Below are 21,977 nucleotides of genomic sequence, written 5' to 3' on the forward strand. Positions count from 1 at the left end.
TCTATTTCACTTTTGTAATGAGACATATGTGTTCCTTCTAATCCCTTACTCTATACCTAGTCTCTGCTGTTCTATGGATTGTAGCTTAATTATTACTGACTTAACAGCTAATATTCACATATAAGTAAATATATACCATATTTTCATTTCTTGATCTGGGATACCTCACTTAGGATGTCTTTTCTCTAGTTCCATCCATTTGTCTTCTAATTTCATTATGTCTTTTTTTAAAAAGCTGAGTAATATTTCAGTGTGTAAATGTATCACATTTTTTAATCCATTCATCTGTTGAGAGGAATTTAGGTTGTTTCCAATTTCTGGCAGTTATGAATAAAGCAGCAATAAACATGGTTGAACAAGTTTCTCTGTGGTAGGATGAAGTGTCCTTTGGGTATATGCCCAAGATCAGAATAGATTTATCTTGAGGTAGGTCAAATCTCATCTTTCTGAGGAACTACTACACTGATTTCCACGGTGGCTGTACAAATTTGTGCCCCCACCAGCAATGCATGGGTGTTCCTCTTCTCCCCTTGCTTATCTTACAAGAAATGAGAAAATCAGCATCAAGAAAGGACTTCAAATCTACTTCCACAGAATTCATTGAATTTAAAATCAGATCACAATATAATATAATCAATCTGAACCAAACTGAAAACATTCCAAAGGTAAGCACAAGAGCATCTCTAATATACTGTCTTGAAAGAATATTTCATTCTGCATGAAGGAGTTTTTTATAATACTAATGATTGCTTGCACAAGTTCATTATCCATGGTAGATAAGGAATTTCCAAAGCTGACTTCTAGAGATTATCATTAGTCATTACACTTAGTTGATGTTCAATAAATACCTTACACATTTAATCACTGTGCCTAAGGATGTTAGATGAAACAGTTATTTTAAAATGATCATAGATGAAAATTCCCTTAATATTAAAATCAGGAAATTATTTTCTTATATTTAGAAATATATTGAAGTGAATGACAATATTACAAAGGAATTTCAATGCAAAAAACATGTTCTCAAGAACTTTCAAAATCCTTTAAATGACAAAGCACACATTTATATTATTATCTTCATAAATCTAATTTTTAATTGTGTGATTTAAAATGTAAAAAAAAGAAAAACCTCTTCAAATGGCCTGCTGTTTAATGAACAAGTTGTAAGATAGCATGCATGTGGCTGAAAATGTAGAGATTAGGATTAATCATGATGAAGAAATTAAAAAATAACTGTCAAGTATATAGAGGAAAAGAGCAATTTCTATACAGCAAAAGAAAGTATAATCTGTATGTCATAAGGTGCTATGATTCAGCATAATGCCACGCTGTGGTTGGCCTTCTCTTTGTGTGTGTGTGTGTGTGTGTGTGTGTGTGTGTGTGTGTGTGTTTGCTGTTCCTACTGTTCTTTTTCTTGCAGTTACATGCTTCAGTGATTTATGATGGTAATATCAAGTCATAGATTCTGAAGCAGTAAAATTATTATATTAGAGACTTCTATTTGTCTGCAATGTCTTCTGACAAAGGAAAAGTGATATTGCTGGGGTGGGAATCTTTTCAATATCATTCTCAAATCAAATGAAAAATCAATTACTGCATTGTTTTGAAATCAATTAACAATTAATGCTACAATGATGTTTTTCACTATATCGAAAAGTTTGAAGGTATGTTCCTGAGATATGTATTTTTTAAATAATTTTGCTACATTAGAGAAAATCAAATTGATGTCACACGAAGTGTGGTACATTCTTGACCACCCGTGGGATCGGAACAAATGTCCTCAATTCTGTCCTTGCCACTTAAGCTTCTGTTTTATTTAAGATTTTGTTGTTTGTTGGTTAAAGAAGAGACTTCAACTTTACAGGATCAGTTATATGAAGTACAAACAGTTAGTTAAGGAAGAGCTAGCCACATGTTGAAGAGTATATTTAGCATGAGAAGTTGATAATGCACAGTTTTTAGTTACTGCTCTGCACTGGAATCAGTTATGAAGATTGTTTAGAAAATACTCATTTCCATGCCACACATCTATACTTTTCTATTAATTTGTTGATCCTGACTCACAATCATGAAGAGTTACTGAAAGATGTTGAAATACAACCAAGACTAAGATAAAGTACTGTTGTGTAATGAGAAGAATAATGGGCAGATCCCTTTATCAGCAAACTGAGTTCACTGTCCATTTAAGATGCCTCTGCTTATGACTTAAGAAAACACACTCATAAAAATTAAATCTCTTAAAAATTAGTTTTACAACATTTTTCTGATATTTCTAACAACTTCAGTGATTTCATTACTTTAGGACAGGATTAGTCAAACAATTTCAGGTGCTCTTGGGTCAACAAAATTTGATATGGTTAATTGCTTATTAGTATATTTGCAACTTCAAATTTGTTTTATTCATGGTTCTCTAGAGTATTATGGGAATTTATTAGAATGACTTATAGGCTGTGGTTCAACTAAACCATCAGTGACTGGCTATGGATGGAAAGTCCAAAAGTCCAGAAGTTGTTCAGTCCACGAGGCTTGATATCTTAGATGGTCTTCAGTAGACACTGGAATCCCAGAAGAATGGGATTCACTCTAATGCCAGTGAAGGAATAGAGTTGCTAGCAAAGCAAGAAAAAGCAGACAATGAGCAAAACCTTCATTCTTTCCTATCCCTATATAGACTTTCAGTAGAAGGTATGGCCTAGATTAAAGGCATGTCTTCCTGCCCCAAGATCTGATTCAACAGTATGTCTTCCTACCTCAAAGGTTTGGACTAGACATGGATTAACCCACTTCTCTCCAAGCAAAAACATTTCTCACCAGAGTGGCCTCCATTTCTTGATTATAGTTCATTCCAGATATAGTCAAGCTGACAACCAAAAATAGGTATCACAAAGTGCAGATATAATTATTAATTTTAACAGTGACAATTGGATTAAAATTATTCTTAAAAAAACATTCAAAGTACCCATTCCTGCATGTTTTTATGCCAACTCAAAGGGACAGATATTAAGCCTTCTGGCCTTTGTGAGGTATCTTTAAGTTACTTTACAGTCTTTCATTTATGTGTATCCTAAAAAACTCTGTGACACATTTATGTAAAACTGACTGAGAATAAATTTACTTCATTCTTTATATAGCTGAGTTATATGGAAAGATAAGAATCAGACATTAGAGGGTATTCATTCTTAAAAATTAAAAGCATGATATGGTAGTTTGAATGTAATTGGCCCCCATAATCTCATAGTGAGTGCCACTATTAGAAGGTGTGGCTTTGTTGGAGTGGATATGTCATTGTTGAAGGAAGTGTGTCACCGTGAGGGCAGGCTTTGAGTTTTGCTATGCTCAGGATACTGCTCAGTGAGTCATTCAACTTCCTGATGCCTGCAAGAAGTAAGATTCTCAGATATCCCTCTGGCACCATGTCTGCCTGCATGCTACTATGCTCCCCATCATGAGGATAATGGACTGAACCTCTGAAGCTGTAAGTGAGCCACACTCAATTAAATGTTTTCCTTTTAAAAGGTGCTATAGTCATGGTGTGCTGTGGATGATTGATTGATAAATAAAGTGCTGATTGGCCAGTAGCCAGGCAGGAAGTATAGGCAGGACAAGGAGAGAGGAGGATTCTGCGAAGTGAAAGACTGAGTCAGGGAGACGCTGCCAGCCACTGCCATGAGAAAATGTTAAGATACCGGTAAGCCACAAGCCATGTGGCAACATATAGATTAATAGAAATTGGTTAATTTAAGATGTAAGATCTAGATAGCAAGAAGCCTGAGCCATTCGGCCCAACAGTTTAAATAGTACAAGTAATATGTTTACTTATAAGTAAATAATTTAAGTAATATAAGCGTCTGAGTGATTATTTCATAAGTGGGCTGCAGGACTGTGGGGGCTTGGTGGGACCCAGAGAGAAACTCTCCAGCTACAATGGTGTCTCTTCAAAGCAATAAAAACTCTAAGACACATGATCTCTGCTTAAAATTTTAAAAATCTGCTTGAGAGTGTAATGTTCTCAGATACTACTCAAATGCTCTACAGATACTATGTCGGCTACATCACAGCATTCCATTAGAAACTTGAAACTCAGAAAAATAGGAATGGTGAGAAATATAAATCCTCCTATAAATGGAATTTTCCTGCCAGAAAGGAAGTTCATTTTAAAATTTGAGTTTGGTTAAATATGATGATGATACATGGCCAATGATGGTACTCCATTGTCAATAATTCCCTCTTGGGGATCAGAGGACTCTGTACTGTTAATTCAGGAAATTTATTCCAGTTTGAATTCACCAATGCATTGACACTTTATTTTTGAAATTTATTTTATTTTATAATACTGCATAAAATGATAGTGAATATTCAAAAGCCAACAAACAAACAAACAACAAAACAAAAACCTCCCTCCAGATCACACATATCAATGTTAGGTTTTGTGACAAAATTAGGACAGTTATAGTTGGGGGCCATTGCACAAATCATGAAGAGAACACATTCAGTGTCATACAAACTGCGCCATTTATACCAAAAGAATTACCAACAACAAAAATCTTTGAAAACTGATTGTTACAAACTACATAAAAGTGTTCCATACTTTTCTATACTATGCTGTGTAATCTTTCTGTACACTGTGAATATGTAATACTCTCATTGGTTAATAAAAAGTTGACACACCGGTAGCCGAGCAGGTGTGGCTGCTATAGGCAGAACAGCCAGACACAGAGGCCTCCGGGAGAAAGAAGGGCAGAGTCATGAGAGACACCAGAAGCCATAGAGGGAGCAGGACATGCTAGAGGACACATAAAGGCATGAGCCAGATAGCAGAATGTAGATTAATAGAAATGGGTTAAGCTGTAAGAGCTAGTTGGTAATTATCCTAAGCTATCTGCCAAGCATTTAAGTATTAATATAAACCTCTGTGTGGTAATTTGGAAGCAGCTCCCAGGATGGGAAAACTCTGCCTATGTATAGCATCCAACTTCCAGGGCCATGCACATCTACATAAAGCATGAGAAAAAGGTTCTAACACCACACACACACACACACACACACACACACACACACACACACACACAAATGAAATTGAAAGCAGCTTCTTGGTAACTGTTTTTCCATGGGTTAGCCCTGTTTGTTAGCAGTAAACAGAGGCATGGCTCCTTTAAGACGACGCTTCCTTGTTCATTCTAGTGGCACCAAAGGCTCTTTTGCCTACAGAACACTTAATTGGGGTTTATGAGCAGCATTGGTATACTACTTCTTGGCAGTGTGGACCCAACAACTCCCCAGAGTTGGGACGGTAAGCATGACACACACTAGTACCTTCACTATAAAGCTAGGGTCTTTGGAAACCAAGAAATGGGACAGAGACAGCTGCCAAAGCCTTGGCTTTGGTCCTAGTCACACCACTTAGCAGTTTAAAGACACATATCATCAGAAAGAGATATGCAGTAAACAGAAATTCATATTTTAAAAAACCCTCTAAATGGTTTACAGTGTGCCTAATAAAACACATAGGTTTGGGAGAGAGAAAAAGAAAGAGCATATACAGTCATAGAATAAAAAAACCTTTAAAATAATAAAACCTTTAAAAAGGTATTAAAAGTAATATAAAGAAAAAGCCACACAAAGAAGAGAAATATCCAGAGAGTCTGGATCCTGTGAGTTACTGTGTTGTCTTTGAATTTTTGGCTGCTAGATTCAACCAACCTATATATTTTAAAAATATTTTGACATCAAAATATTGTTACTTTGAGGGAGAAGTTATGGTTTCTTATTTCACAGAAAATGAGAAGCTATGGATTCATTTCAGTTTAAGGAAAATTAGGTTTGATTGAAGAAGACCCCTGAAAATCCTGGCTATATACATAAAGAAATAAATGTAAAAGAACTACAGGACACATGATGTATATTTTACCTGCTCAAACACATAACAAAAACCATCTTTGGCTGACTTATGTATAATTCACAATCTATGCTTGTATTAATGCAAGTATGCATGTTACCTTTAAAAATTTATGTATTTTTAGAGCAAAAGGACCAGACACCAACGAAAAGTGATGGTCCAGGTGACAGCATGCAAAAAAGCTTCAAGGCTGCTGACTGAGATGATCCAGTCTAACAAAATTCTCCAGCCAAAACTTAACAATTATAATTTTCTCAAGGTTTCTCCAAAGATGTCAGTGCCTCTATTCAACAGGAAGTAGTCTAGAGAACTATGCCAACAGTTTAAAAAATTGAGTTATGGATGCTCATTATCATTTAAGGAGGGTTGGTTACAAGTTGTTACTGATAATGGTGAGGGAAAAATCTGAATAAAGAGATTAGATTCATGTATTTCATTCTAAAACAAAGAGAGGGTATAGAAGTGATTGGACAAAAGGGTAGATTATTGAATCTACTTTAATCCAACAAACAACTATTACTCAAATATTTTACATTAGTGTGAATTTTAGTTTATTCATACAAATTTAAATTTAATTTTGTTATACTGTATGTATGTTTCTACTCTTATTTGCATTATTGTGCTTATGCAACTCATTTAAAAATGTAATGTGTAATTAAGAAATACAGATTAATAGTCATACACAAGAGTCAAACTTATAGTCATGTTAGGTTTGTTTTCAAGGCCATAAACAGATATATTTAGAAAGATAGATATTCTTCAAACACTGCAAAGACTTACATATGGCATTTAATATGTTCAATAACTTACAGTTATTCATGGCAGGGAGACACATTTGCTCCTGGCAGCACCAATGTACTTCAGAGAAGATGATGGGCATTTAAGAAACTCCATATGGAGTTTATTTTCTTTATGGTAAAAGCTATCCACATGAGCAAAGAAACTGCCCTTGCCTCAATTGTTGACAGGTATTCTCCAAACAGGACCAGCAGGATGCAAGAAAGGTGACTGACAAACTTTGCCAAGACAAGGTAGGACAGCCCTTCAAAATTTCTGCTTCACAGAAAAGTTTGTCAAATATTCTAGGTCTGTAGGCCAGAATTGGATATCCCACTGTCACAGAGGAACTTTGAGTAACTGTACAGACAGCCTGATGTCGCTGTCATTAGGCAACATTTCATCCTTATGGGGACTTTGATGGAGTTGAACATCTAAACACTTAAACTTACAGTTTTCCTTAGTTATAATAGAAAGCAAATTAATAAAACTTTAGACTCACCAAGGTAAGATAGATAATAGAGTATTTTCTCTATGTTTGCCAAATATAGATAGAGTGAATATTGTAACTGTAATTCTTACTTCATAACTGATGTTTACTATGTTAAAGTTAAAACCTTCCTTTTTAATTAGACAAAAAGGGGGAAATGCTATAGAATAATCCTTCTATACATTGTAAATATGTATTACTCTGATTGATTAATAAAAAGCTGATATATCGGTAGCCAGGCAGGAAGTATAGGTGGAAGAAACAGAAACAGAGGAATTTGGGAGGAAGAATGGCAGAGTCAGGAGAAACACCAGGAGATACAGAGGCAGCAGGACATGCTGAAGGACAGGTAACATCATGAGCCACATGGCAGAATGTAGATTAATAGAAATAGGTTAAGTTGTAAGAGCTAGTTGGTAACAAGCCTGAGCTATTGACTGAGCATTTACTATTAATATAAGCCTCTTTGTGGTAATTTGGAAGTAGCTCCCAGGATGGGAAATCTCCACCTACACTATTCATTTCTATTTGACAACTAGTGGATACAATGTAGGAAAGGCAAGCAGTTATTCATATATTTCAATTTTGTACTAACTCAACCGTAATACAAGCTATTCTTATCTCTTTTCAAATATTTCACTAAAAGTAAGTGGAGTAAGTGGAAATTATTAAAACCAGATGATGAAATATATATGAAACACATTTTTTTATCCTCAAATAAAAACAATTGCCTTTAAACAGACTAAAAATACAATAAAAAGAACATAATAAAATACTATTAATGAAGGAAGCAGAGTTCATTAACTTGCATTGCTTTGGGCTTTTACATTGTAATTTTAATCTCTCCTTTTTAAATATTTTTATCCTTAAGGCATCACTTTCCCATTGCACTTGAAGATTAGGGTAGGTATTGGAATGATGAAGGTATGCCAGAAGGTATTATTTCATGATTTTTGAAGAAGGCCATCACCTCATAGTCCACCTCGATACAATTTTCCACAACTCTGAGAGAATACTTAACTCAACAGCCCAAGTGACATGTAGTGAAAATATTAAATAGCCCTACAAACTAAAAGATTCTACTTAATCTACTGTTTTAAATGTTTTTACCTCATTAAACCCTAAAATTATTCATATCACCAGGAAGGTTCCAGGTTTAATGCTAGCTCATCTGTAGTACCCACGAAGCTTTTTTAAATCAGCATTTATTTTTTAGAAAATATATCGATAGGAAAAAATATACAATGCTGTTTAGAGGATATTTTCAGTTTTACACATGATAAGGCTATCTTAAGAAAGAGTCTGGGAAGCTCTAATAGAAAAGTATTAAATGTGTGCAGAATTTTCAAGTATGGTAACCATATCCCAGGTCAATGTTCTACCTCCATGCTGGCTGTAAGCACACACCTCATTAGTTAACAGGAAGGTTCTATGTACTACATTGCAAATATTATTTTAAAACAAGAGGGGGCATTTCTAAGATATGCAGCCTCACAGCAAACTTCCCATTCCTTTGATTCTTGCAATCCTTTTACACTTCTGTAATGATATCTGAGTCGGGTGCAGGAATTAGTTGTAGATTTATCAGTTGTGACTGGAAACCCTCCATAAAGTCTCATTAGCATGGGAGCCTGAACAAGTCTTGAACAATGACAACTCAAATGGACATGCTAAAAAGGAAGGGAAAAGCTCTCAGGACTTCAACATTAGACAAAATTCTATGGACAACTGGGGAATTCTGAGAAATGGAAAAATGATCGTCTCCAGGGAAGAGCCCCCAAATTGGTTATCCAGTGCCAAGTGGTCACCTCTGATATCATATGCATGAAGATAACATGTGAACAGAAACCAGTTGCACTTTATATTTAGGAATATACTATATATATATATATATATATATATATATATATATATATATATATATGTGTGTGTGTGTGTGTGTGTGTAGTATATATTATATATGTATTTATATAGGTAATAACAACTAAAAAAGTGGCAATGAATCTGAAAAAGCAAGGGTGGTATGTTGGAGGGGTGAGAGGGAGGAACAGGAAGAAAGGAATGATGTAATTCTTTCTTTTTTCTTTCTTCTCCATCCAAGGTTCTTTGCCTGTATCAGAAAACAATATATCTTTTAGTCTTTAATTAACATATACCAATATATTTTTAAATGGGTTGTCGACCACAACTTCCACATAGCATTTCATTTATTATTTCTTGATAATCTCACTGGAACTCACTCTCTCTCTCTCTCTCTCTCTCTCTCTCTCTCTCTCTCTCTCTCTCCATTTTTTAAAGTTTTAAAATGTAAAATTTTGAAAGGCAGGGTTTCTCATAATTTTTCATCTCTGAAGCCAGAAAAATACTTTTCAACTTTTAGTTAAAAGCATTTCTCAGAACCACAAACAGAAGACAGCTATTAAAAAATAAATTAACCAAACACAAAAAATATATTTGAACCAAATGTAGGGTTACATTTTTATATCTTTTAATCAAAGACTTAAGTAAGTCATAATTTTATTAGAATATTAAATAATATACACTATATTAATTTGTGTCTAAAATATCTTTTAATATTCTTATATATTTAAAATTTAAAGACATGATTTCATCAACTTAGAAATATTATAATCTACCAAATATAGCCAAACAATTTCCAGAAGTTTCCAGAACTCCACCCCAGTTTTGAAGTCTCTCCAGATGTTTCTGTAGCCTTGGTAGGAGTCCCTCTCCCCTCAGCTTCAACCTCTTGAAATCCCCCATGGTGCTCAGGCCACCAACCCACTTAGAAACTCTCATAAGATGACTATGTTGCATGAGCTTGAGATCTATTTCCAACTTCTGAATACCACAAACAGACGAAATCTATGAATTATGGGCATAAAAAGGGATAAATTCCAGCTGAAAAGCAAAGATCATACCATCAATAAAATCAAAGAAGAGAACTTTCCAATTCTATAAGAAGATATTCCTTTATGGGTATAAGAGAAACACAGAATATAAAATATACATGATCACACAAAAAAACTCCATATGCCATATTATAACTAAAGTTTTAAATACACACAATAAAGGAAGGGTATTGGAAGCCAAATGAGAGATGATCTGAATTTTATAAAGGAAAAGACCAACCAATGTCCACTCTCTTCTCTTCTATTCAGTATAGTGCTAAAAATCTTAAAGCAATGCATCATGCAAAGGAAATAAAACAGAAATAAGCAGGAAAGAAGTTAAGAGATGTCTTAGTGAGAGTTTCTTTTGCTGTGAAGAAACACCGTGACTTCAGCAACTCTTATAAAGGAAAAGTATTTAATTGGAGTGAATTACATTTTCAGAGTCAGTCCATTTTCATCATGATATGACATAGTGGTGGACATGATGCTGGAGAAGGAACAGAGAGTTCTACATCTTGCAGGCAACAGGAAGTAAACTGAGACACTGAGCTTAACTTGAACATATATGAGACCTCAATCCTGCTTCCACAGTGACACTCTTCTGCCAAAAAGGCCACACCCACTCCATCAAAGCCACACCTCTTAATAATGCCACTCCCTTTAGGGGACATTTTCTTCCAAACCATCATATTTCATTCCCTGGCCCTCAAAGGCTTGTAACCATATTAGAATGCAAACATGCATTCTATCCAACTTCAAAAGTCACCATAGTCTATTACAGTCTCAATAATGTTTAAAGTCCAATGTTCAAAGTCTCTTCTAAGATTCATATAAATTCTTAATTGTAATTTGCTATTAAATCAAAATAAGAAAACATATCACATACTTGTAACATATAATGGCACAGGATATAAATTACCATTCCAAAATGTAGGGAAAAGAGCATAGTGAGAAAATATTGGACCAAAGCAAGGCAAAAGCCAGCTAGACAAACTCCAAACTCTGCATCTCTATGTTTGATGTTGAAATGCTCTTTAGATCTCCAACTCCTTTCAGCTTTGTTGACTACAGCCCAGTTCTTTGTTTGGGCTGGTTCCACTCTCTGTTAGCAGCTTTTCTCAGCAAATATCCCATGACTCTGGCATCTTTAACATCTTGGGGTCTCCAAGGCAATCCACACTTCTCTTTCACAGCTTCACATAACGGTCTTTCTGAAACTCCATTCATGGACATCTCTGGCATATTCCTGAACTCATCAGCTTTCCTTAGTCATAGTGGAATCATAACTCCCTTTTTTCTATTCTTAAACCCAGAACCACTTAGCTGCCAAGTCCTGCTGCTTTCTAGGGATGGAACAATTACATCTTCAACGGCTTTCTGTTTTCTATGGTTTCCTTTACTGCTTAAGTTCGTAGTTCCAGTACTTGCTCTATAGACCAGGCTGGCCACAAACTCAGAGATCTGCGAGCCTCTGCCATCCAAGTGCCAGGATAAAGGTGTGTATGTCATACCCAGATCTAAGCTTGTATCTAATTATTTGTACAAATTGGAAACTTAGCTGGGTGGGATCTTTCCTTGAGCTCACCACTTCCTTTCTTCTATTTCTTAATCTGTTTATCTCCTTGACCACAGGATGTAGCTTCATTCCACTTTCTGGTGCACCATTCTCTTCAAGTTTTACATTTTGTATTTTTCCTTGCTCAGCTTCCTCCTTTCATTATAAATCTTCATTAGAGTTTCTTCTATAACCACATGACAGAGTCTATACTAGGCTGTTTTTAGATGTTCTCTGCCAAGAAAATCAATCTGAAACTCTTCACTTTAGTTTCAGGCAGACTCTTCAGACAAGAGCAAAAGGCAGTTGCAGTCTTCATCAAAGTATTTCATGAATTATTTCTAGGCCACGTATTAATTTTCTTCTCCTTGGAAACCTCTTGAGCTATGCCCCCATAGTTCAAATAACTCTTAGCATGATTGTCTACAATGCTCCAACTAGTATGGCCCATTAACCAACACTTAAAGTATTCAACTACTTTTCTAATCAATAGTACCAAGGTCCATATTCCTTCAAACAAAAACATGGCCAGGACTATCACAACAATACCTCACTCCTGGTACCAGGTTCTCTCTTAGTTAAGGTTTCTTTTGTTGTGAAGAGACACCATGACACACAAACTCTCATAAGGGGAAAATATTTAATTGGCTGACCTCACAGTTTAAGAGGTTCAGTCCATTATCATGGTAGGACATGGTGACATGCAGGCAGACATAATGCTGGTGAAGAAGCTGAGAGTTCTGCATTTCAAAGGCAACAAGAAATAAACTTTGCCCCTGGGTGTGGCTTGAGTTAAAAAATGTACAACATTCTTAGCTGGGCTGGAATTGAAACCTAAAACTAGTTTGTAATTCCATCTCATTCAAGTCTTCTGTTTCCAGAAAAATAATTCTACTACAGAGATACTTATTTGTTCATATTCATTTCTGTTCTATTCAAAATACTTAAGTTAAATAATCTTAAATGTCTACATATAATAGACTGATGGTGAAAATGTTGTGCATATATTCTACATAATTCTGTTCATAAGTAAATAAAAAATATACAATTTTCAGAAAAATAGATAGAACTGGAAAATAGTATGTTAGCTGAGGTAGTCCATGATTAGAGACATGTACCATATGTTCTCATTCATATGGATCTTAGCTTATAATTTTAGATTTCTGTGTTTTAGTCAGAGTATATGTAGATGACAGGAAGTAAGAAAGTAAACATTAGATGTGAGGCAGAGGGGTTCCTTGGGAGGTTACCAAATCATATGTACTATGAAAGTGGGTGAGTGACAATAGGCTTGAAAATGTTCAAATGGTGATGGGGCGTGGTGTAGCTGGGGTTACCTCTTGGTCTTGCCTGGCCCATGGTCAGGACAAATCTCTCTCACCCACCAATCCTGCAGCTGCTTGGACCCAAATAAACACACAGATGCTTATATTATTTATAAACTGTATGGCCGTGTGCCTCAGACTTCTTGTTATCTAGGTCTTATATCTTAAATTAACCCATTCCTATAAATCTATACTTTGCCATGTGGTTTGTGGCTTACTTTACGTCCTGCTCCTCATGGGGGTGGATGGCAGCATCTTGTGACTCAGCCTTCCACTTTCCAGAATTCTCCTCTCTCTTTGTCCCTCCTATACTTCCTGCCTGGCTACTGGCCAATCAGCACTTCATTTATTAACCAATCAGAGCAACACATTCACAGCATCCCCAGCAGTGTGGCACAGGAAAAGTTAAGAGTAAGCAGGAGAATCATCTAAAACACAGAAGTGTGAAAAGACAATGCATAAACCTGCTCTTCTATAAGCAAACTCCCTGGGAAGATTGAAGAAAGGAACTGGATGAATCCAAAAAATAATACTTAAATGTATATACATATAAAGTTCTCAAACTCAAAAAAAGTATTTTAAAAAAGAATTTGAAGAGATTTAGAAGGTAGTTTGGTGCTGTATTGATTTAGCTAAACAATAGCAATCAATCCTTCTCTAGAGCCCATAACCGTATCCACCATGGGCTTTTTACAAGGTTTACAATTATCATGTTTATATTTCTCCTGTGAAATGTGTCTTAAATCTAATCATAGAGAGCTTTGTCACCTCAATAAATGTCATACTTGCCTGCTATGGAATAATGTTCTTGTATACTGTAAAAAAAAATGTCTCTTAAATTGGTTCAATAAAACATGGATTGGTCAGTAGCCAGGAGGAAGTATAGATGGGGTAACAAAACCAAGGATGATGGGAAGGAGAGTGGCATAGTCAGGGAGTTGCCAGCAAATTCAAAGAAGGAAGATGAGAATGCCATACTGAGAAAAGGAACCAAGCCATGTGGCTAAACATAGATAAAAAATTATGGGTTAATTTAAGTGTAAGAGCTAGTTAGTATAAGCCTGAGCTATCAGCCAAGTATTCATAATTAATAAGCCTCTGTGTGGTAAATTGAAAAATGGCTGCTGGGTATTTGGGAGCAGGCAGTCAGGACAGGAAACATCCATTTACACCCACCATTGCACTCATGAATACGTATTGCCTGGCAGATTGGTATTGTAATTAATAGGGTTCACAGCTAGAAACTAACAGAATGTCTTTTGTCCTCCAACAGCAGCATTTCATCCTCTAGCACTAGAAAAGCTAACTAGCAAAAACAAAAATTTCAGCCTCAGGAACAACTTGATTTATCTACATCATAAAAGTAAGGTATGTGGTATCTTCAACATTAGAGACATCGTCTAGTTTGGGGAGGCACACAAAAAGAATGGCAAGTACCTCTGTTGTTTTTAGGCATCTCTGTAGATGTAACCATCTGTCTTATTAAATAAGAAACACAGAACCAATGCAAAGAAGAAAGCCAAGAGGTCAGAGCTAAGAGCTAAAACCTTACCCTTCCTCCTGTGGTGGTCCTACCTCTCCAAACCAGAGCTACTTCCTGTGTGTCTGTCTTTTTATACTGTTTCTGTTCTGCCTTCTCATTAGTTGTAAACCCAACCACATGACCGCCTCATCACAGCCTGTCTGTATAGACCTCCAGGTTTTCTATGGTTGGTATTGAGATTAAAGGCAGGTGTATCCAATGCTGGCTGTATCCTTGAACACACAGAGACTTACCTAGCTCTGTCTACCAAGTGCTGGGATTACAAGAGTATGCCACCACTGCCCTGCTTTCCTATGGGTTGCTAATAGCTCTGACCCCCAGGCAACTTTATTTATTAACATACAAATAACATTTTAATACAAATAAAATATCACCATACATCTCTCTTACCAAAAATTCACAGAGAAGAATTCCATTCCTGACACTCAGGGGTTTTTTTGTTTGTTTGTTTGGTTGTTTTTTTTTTTGTTTTGTTTTTGTTTTTTTTTGTCACCCATATCTTTCAGGACCAGCTTTTTCTGGTAAGTCATGATATCTGTACTCAAATTCATTTTCAAGTTTTTGGAAATTATATTTTCAAATTTGTGTACATAGTAGATTTCTATGTGGCTCTTCATTACTCCTTCATTATGACTAAGCCTCCTTCTGTTCATCCCACTCATTTCTCATATTCTTAAATTCTCTCTCTATGAAATTTTTTTATCTGCATAATATTCCCTTGATTCTATTCTCCTCCCACCTAAAGCACCTTGTTGGAATGCCCTCATTCTGTTTCCCAGTTCCATCCATCCATATATTTGCAAATACTGGTTTTCAATTATACCAATTTTTAGTGAATTTTAAGAAGAATTAGTGAGGAAAATTACTAAGCAGCCTGATAGATATTTGTCAAGTTTCCCCCCTTTGATTTTTTTCCAAGATGTAGTTTCTTGGTGGATTCATAACTGTCCTTGAATTCACTCTGTAGACCAGGTTGACCTCAAACTCAGAGATGCTTCTGCCTCTGTCTTTGGAGTGCTAGGATTAGAGGTACCCAACAGCATGCCTGGCTAATATTGGTCAAGTTCCTAAGTTTGTCAAATTGTATTTTATAGTTGATTATTAATAAAGTATTTCATAATAGTTCCTAATAATGTACAATGAAATTTTTTACTATGTATGTTTATAGGGTGAATGTCTTATATTGCTCAGCTATTTTCTTTACTCTGTTCTTCAGTTCTATATAATTGGATTCTTTAACACACTAGCAAATTCTGTCTAACATGAGCAATAATGGGTAATAGAAAATTTGCTCTACTCTCCAGGGTTTGAACCTGCAAACGACTTCCTAAGAAAAACTTTAAAAATTAATGGACTAGCATGATTGATTACTGCCTTAACAGAATGGTATACATCAGCTAAGCTCTTCCTGAGAATATAAGAAAAAATGTACAATTGCACGCATGCATTGGTAGTTACCACAGTACTTCAGATAAAAACTAAGGAGAAATAAAAGGAAAACACAAGTCAATTGCCTCTTATTGACCTCATACTTAAAAGTCTCTCCCTGACCCACTATGAAAACACCAAGTCAAATCTATATCATGTCTGAAAACAAAATGACAGTTACTAAATAATAACTATTGAATGCTTGTATTAATATACAGGTATATCAGTTGTCAGTCTTTCCAAACTTGAATTTTACTGTTGAAATGAAGACACTACTAACTTATCAAAAGTAGTGAACTTGATGGAAACAGTAAGACATTCAGTATCACTGTTAATGGGAAGTATGCTTTGAATCTTGAACTTTAAATAGATCCCTGGGGGGATCTTTGATTTCTTCTTTAGAGACTGGTAGCATTTACCAACAATGATTCTTAGCATGCAAGAAAATATGAAGAGCTCTTCTTTTTTTTTTTTGAGCAGATGTTTCTTTCTAAAGATTTTTGCCAAGGGTTATTAGTTTTTCTTTGAATGTTTGAAGCCTTACACATTAACCACCGTAACTGAAAGTCATTAGAACATAACAGACACTTATACAACTGAAGAAATCTATTACATCCCAGCAACTGCTTTCCAAGCCACACAGCTATGTGAGCTTCATTCATCCAGTGTGTAACAGTTACTATACCAACACCAAGATATTTGAATCCAAACTACTTTCTTTTATCTTTACTCCTATAACATTAATCTGTATAGCAAAATAGTTACTCTTAAATTAAAAAAAATATCCAAATATGAAATATCTATTGGACTGCTAGAAAATGACTAATTTGGAGAAGACATGGCATAGGAAATGTACTATAGACTAATGTTAGTAGAGAGTAGAATTCAATAAATGTAACTTCTCTAGATAGAAACTAAATGAAAATGATTAAATTATTTGCAAATGGGAAGATACATGACAAAAAAGATTAGAAATTAACCAACCTGATTTAAGATTCAAATTATTTTTTATAATATTAAAATATATGTGAGAAGGAAGACTATAAACATTTGACAAGTTGTTTATCTTGTGTAACAAAAATCAAGAGATGGAATTTACTTTTATTTTTAACTTTGATGAGACCTACATGGACAATTTTGAAAGGATAAATACTCTCATTAGCTTCAAGTAAATCAGGAAGTCCCTGCTTGCAGAGTGCAGAAGGCAGCACATCAGTCTTGTAAACAGGCTGATGTTTGACAAAAGTGTAGAGAAAAAATCACAGCAATCAAATTAGAAATGTAGAAAAAAGATGTTTAATGAAAATTTAATTTAAAATGAATAGATTAATATAAAATATGATATGTAAAATAATGATGTGCATACTTTATATTAAGTATGTATATAATAAAGCAAAAACTATATATCCTGAAGAGAAGAAAGAGTGTAATAACAGCGTACTATTAAGACTGCACACGTAAATGGCTCATTTTACTGTTAATAAAAATAGTACTTACTGGGGATGTTAAAACAATATTGTAGTTCATATATTGTAAATTTGTGTGAAACAACTAATACATAAACATGTTTATATAGATGCTTATTTAATTTCTACACTTGGATAGAAAATAAATATCAAGACAAAGATAGCATAGAATAATTCCATCAACATTGCTTTGAGGTGTGAAATTCAGAAATACTACTACATTTGAGCAAGATATTATTTAAATAATTCTAGCATCCAGATGATATATTTGAATGAAGTACTTAAGAAGAAAGCATTTAAGAACAGTGAGATGGAAAAATAGAGCCAAGCCAAAAAGCTCCTTAAGCAATTTTTTCAAATGGCCATAAAGAAGGGAATTTTCATCTATTCCTGAAGGAAGGAAACTGACGTTATCCGACATTTGAAAGGCCAGAGGGTAGTTGTTTCAGCCATTGCTGAAACCTGGGTTGGGCACAAAGACACAGGAGGAATGCACTCTTTCCTCATTCTTCTCACGCCTCAGACTCATTACCTTGAATCGGCTGTAATAAGAGGCCAGAGACAAAACTTTGGGGAGAAGCTTTTTCAGATTTTGAATCCTAGAGTACAGAGGAGGTCAGAAAAGCATGAGCAGGAGAATGTAGGAATATAGTACATGAATGAGTGTGTGTATGAGTGCATTTGTGCATGCATGTCTTGTGGGTAGCAGGGGAGATCTGTATCTTCATGGCAGTCAGGAACTTTGTTCATTCATGGATGTTCATATGCATTTACAAAAACACTTAATCCAACTTGAGAAAAATATAAGGAACCATCAGACAGTAGATCTTCCACTTTGGGAAAAGTACCATCACAAGCCCAGTTTTAGTGTTATCTCAAGTCACCCATGTTCCTTCTAGGAAAAAGAAATTTAAGCTAGAACCAGACATTTCAATTACTTATAACAAGTAACAGTCAACATAGTCACCATGGTCCTTTGTCTGAAGGAGTCTTTAAGGTCTCAAATGATACATATTTTTCTTATTCACTAAACCTGGTTTCCCCATTCTCCACTGCCTCAGTTGCTGCTGGTCAGGTTGTTTTATTATTTTACCTATGGCAGGAATCAAATATCCATTCCAACAAAATCATCAAAGACTTATCTCTCTATTCTTCATCAGATTGCTTCAATATTAATTTACTATTAGCATTGAAATTTACAGTAATCATATTGACCTTTAATAGAAAAAAAGAAGCTAAATTTCCACTTTTATGAAAAAACAATTACATTCATTTTTTGGCAAAGGTGCTCTTCTCTCACATATAAAAAAGAAACATATTTGATGAAAATAATGGTGAACAAATTGTCATGGTGGGTTATTTCATGTCATGGTTTTTGTAATTCACTCAAACACCCTCTATTTTTATTAAGAACTTTTTTATTCATTTAGCAGCTAACCACAGATCCCCCTCTCTTCCCTCCTTCTGCCATGCCCCCAGCCTTCCTCCCCAACCCACACCCCCATTCCCACCTCCAAAATGGTAAGACCTCCCATGGGGAGTCAGCAAAGCCTGGTATATTCAGTTCAGGCAGGTCCAAGCCCCTCCCCCTGCATCATGGCTTTGCTAAGTGTCCTATTATAGGTAATGGGCTCCAGAAAGCAGCTCTTGCACCAGGGATAGATCCTGATCCTGTTGCCCCTTAAGCAGACCAAACTACACAACTGTCTCACTTACACAGAGTGCCTAGTTCAGTCTCGTGGAGATTCCACAGTGGATGGTCTAAATTTAGTGAGTTCCCACTTGGTTCAGTTGTCTCTGTAGGTTTCCCCATCATGATCTTGATGCCTCTTGTTCATAGAATCCCTCTTCCCTCTCTTCAAGTGGACTCCTGAAGCTCAGCCTGGTGCTAGGCTGTGGATCTCTGTATCTGCTTCCATCAGGTACTAGATGAAGGCTCTATGATGACAAGGTATTCACTAATCTGATTACTAGGGTAAGTCAGCTCAGGCACACTCTCCACTATTGCTAGTAGTCTAAGCTGAGATCATCCTTGTGGATTCCTGAAAACTTCCCTAGCACCAAGTTTCCCCCTTACTCCATAATGTCTCCCTCTATCAAGATATCTCTTTCATTGCTCTCCCATTCTGTCCCTGTTCCAGCTCAACCATCCCATTCCCTCATGTTCTCATCCCCCATCCCCTACCCTCTATTGCCCCCTCACTCCCAGTTTACTCAGGAGATCTCATCTATTTCTCCTTCCCAGAGTGATCCATGAGTCCCTCTTAGGGTCCTCCTTGTTAGCTAGCTTCTCTGGAGCTGTGACATGCCCTCTTCTTTGTTTTCTGAATTTCGTAGTCTATCATTCAGAAAATTATCACTCAATACCTGTTTAAAAATAACATTTTATGACCTTTGTATCCTTTAAGAAGATAGTTATTTTTTGGAGTTTGCCATACCCTCTGGAGCTGGGGTTAAGGTGGTTGTGGCCTGTCTTGCTTGCATACTGGGACCCAAACTCAAGTGACGGTTTGAATAGGAATGGACCTCATAATCTCATATATTTGAATGTTTGGTTAATAGGGAGTGGCACTACTTGACAAGGATTAGGAGAGATGGCCTTGTTGGGTGGAGTAGGTGTGACTTCATTGGAGGAAACGTGTCACTAAGAGTTTTAAATGCTCAAGCCAAGCCCAGTATTTCTCTCTCTTCCTGCTGCCTGAAGATCCAGATATAGATGGCTCCTTATCCAGCACTATGTCTGCCTGAGTGCTGCCATGCTTCCCACCATGATGATAACAGACTGAACTACTGAACCTGTAAGCAAGCCCTCATTTAATGTTTTCCTTTATAAGAGTTGCCATGCTCAAGGAGACACCTCACAGGCAATGAAACCCCAAGTAACTAGTCAAAGCATTTTATCACAGCAATAGGAAAAGACATAAAGACAATTATCTTTTGATATTGCTAGCCAAAATCCAATCACCTTTTATTGACTATATATATATACATATATATATAATTTCCATAGTCAACATATATATATATGCTATTTGTAATTGATTGTGTTCATATATAACAAGCAAAAACAAGACATATATGTTTAATTATATACAAAATAAATAATTTTTTGTTTTTTGTTTTTTGAGACAGGGTTTCCTGTGTAGTTTTGGTGCCTGTCCTGGATCTCACTCTATAGACCAGGCTGGCCTCAAACTCACAGAAATCTGCCTGGCTCTGCCTCCCAAGTGCTGGGATTAAAGGTGTGTGCCACCACCACCTGGCTCAAAATAAATAAATTCTTATGAAATACTCTATGTGCTACTTATGCTTAAAAAAGCTTTAATAATCCCCAAAATTTTCTCTCTAGTAAGTGCAAATCAATCTTACTCTAAAGCTTTTTATATACCCTCATTACTAACATGTCTTTTGCACTCTCACACATAGACTATATATCTCATGTTTTTTTTATAAAGAAGGCATAAATAGTACACAAAATAAATGATTAATCCTTGAAAGATTTGTTACAGAGCTCTTTGCATCCTCAACAGGCTGCAGAGAGAAGAACCCCAGGAGGCAGTTTGGTTCAACATGACTCAGTCAGTAGCCAGTGTTGTTTCAAACTCCTAGAGTCTGACTCTCATTAGTTTATTTTAGGCATATTTAAGCATAACACAACTTAGTGAAAATTTATTCTAGTGATGATTGGCTCAATACTGTGAATATACAAAAAACTTATAAAAATCTCTTTGAACAACAAATTAAGTTAAATACAGATAGAATGGGACTACATTGAGACTTTTTCTAAAAATCCGTAAATACAGCTTTTTCTATAGATTAACTGAGAAAACAAAAATAAAGCTTACCATAAGAATTTGGGGGAGGATACAGTTCTTTCCTGGAAAAGTCTCTAGCCAAAAAAATTAGAGACAAGATCAACAGGCATGTCTGCTCTCAGCCTTCTGGGTGAGTAACAGCAGGTATCGCTTTCCTTCATTTGAAGGAAAAACCCTATGTGCTTAAGTAGGTTCCGCTAGTGTTTATCTGTGAGCAGAAAGACACCCACGCCTCCTACAGTTTGTTCCTTCTCGTGTCTATAGGTGTTTTGTAGGCACTGGACGTAAGTCTTCCGATTATCCAAATATTCAATCACAAGATAAAATCCTCACAAAAAAGATTTTTTTCCTCACAAAGATGTTTTTATATATAATGTCTGACACAGACAATAATCTGCAAATGAATATTGGTTGAAATTTCTTTATTTTAAAATATCTTCTGAATCATTATTGGACTTTGAAAATTAACTGAATTTAAGATGGATAATAATTCTGTCAAAATCATGGAAAAATTATTTATGAGTTGTTATATTTTTAAGATTTTAGGTGAAAATAAAGTAAATCCTACTGAGATGTAACCCATCTACGTGTGAAAAATTATATATGTGTATACATGTATAAGCATATTAACTGGGTTTATGTAGGTTTTAAGTTGATCTCTCTGAGAAGCCCACCCTGGTGAAAATTAGCACACGAGAAGTATGCTAGTACTCACAGGATCTAACCCTGTGATGAGAGGGGGGAGCAGGCCAGATTTCTGTAGGACTGGATCTCTGCTAGAAACTGTGAAG

Source organism: Peromyscus maniculatus, chromosome 2 (genome assembly GCF_049852395.1).
Source record: "Peromyscus maniculatus bairdii isolate BWxNUB_F1_BW_parent chromosome 2, HU_Pman_BW_mat_3.1, whole genome shotgun sequence".
Lineage (NCBI taxonomy): Eukaryota > Metazoa > Chordata > Mammalia > Rodentia > Cricetidae > Peromyscus > Peromyscus maniculatus.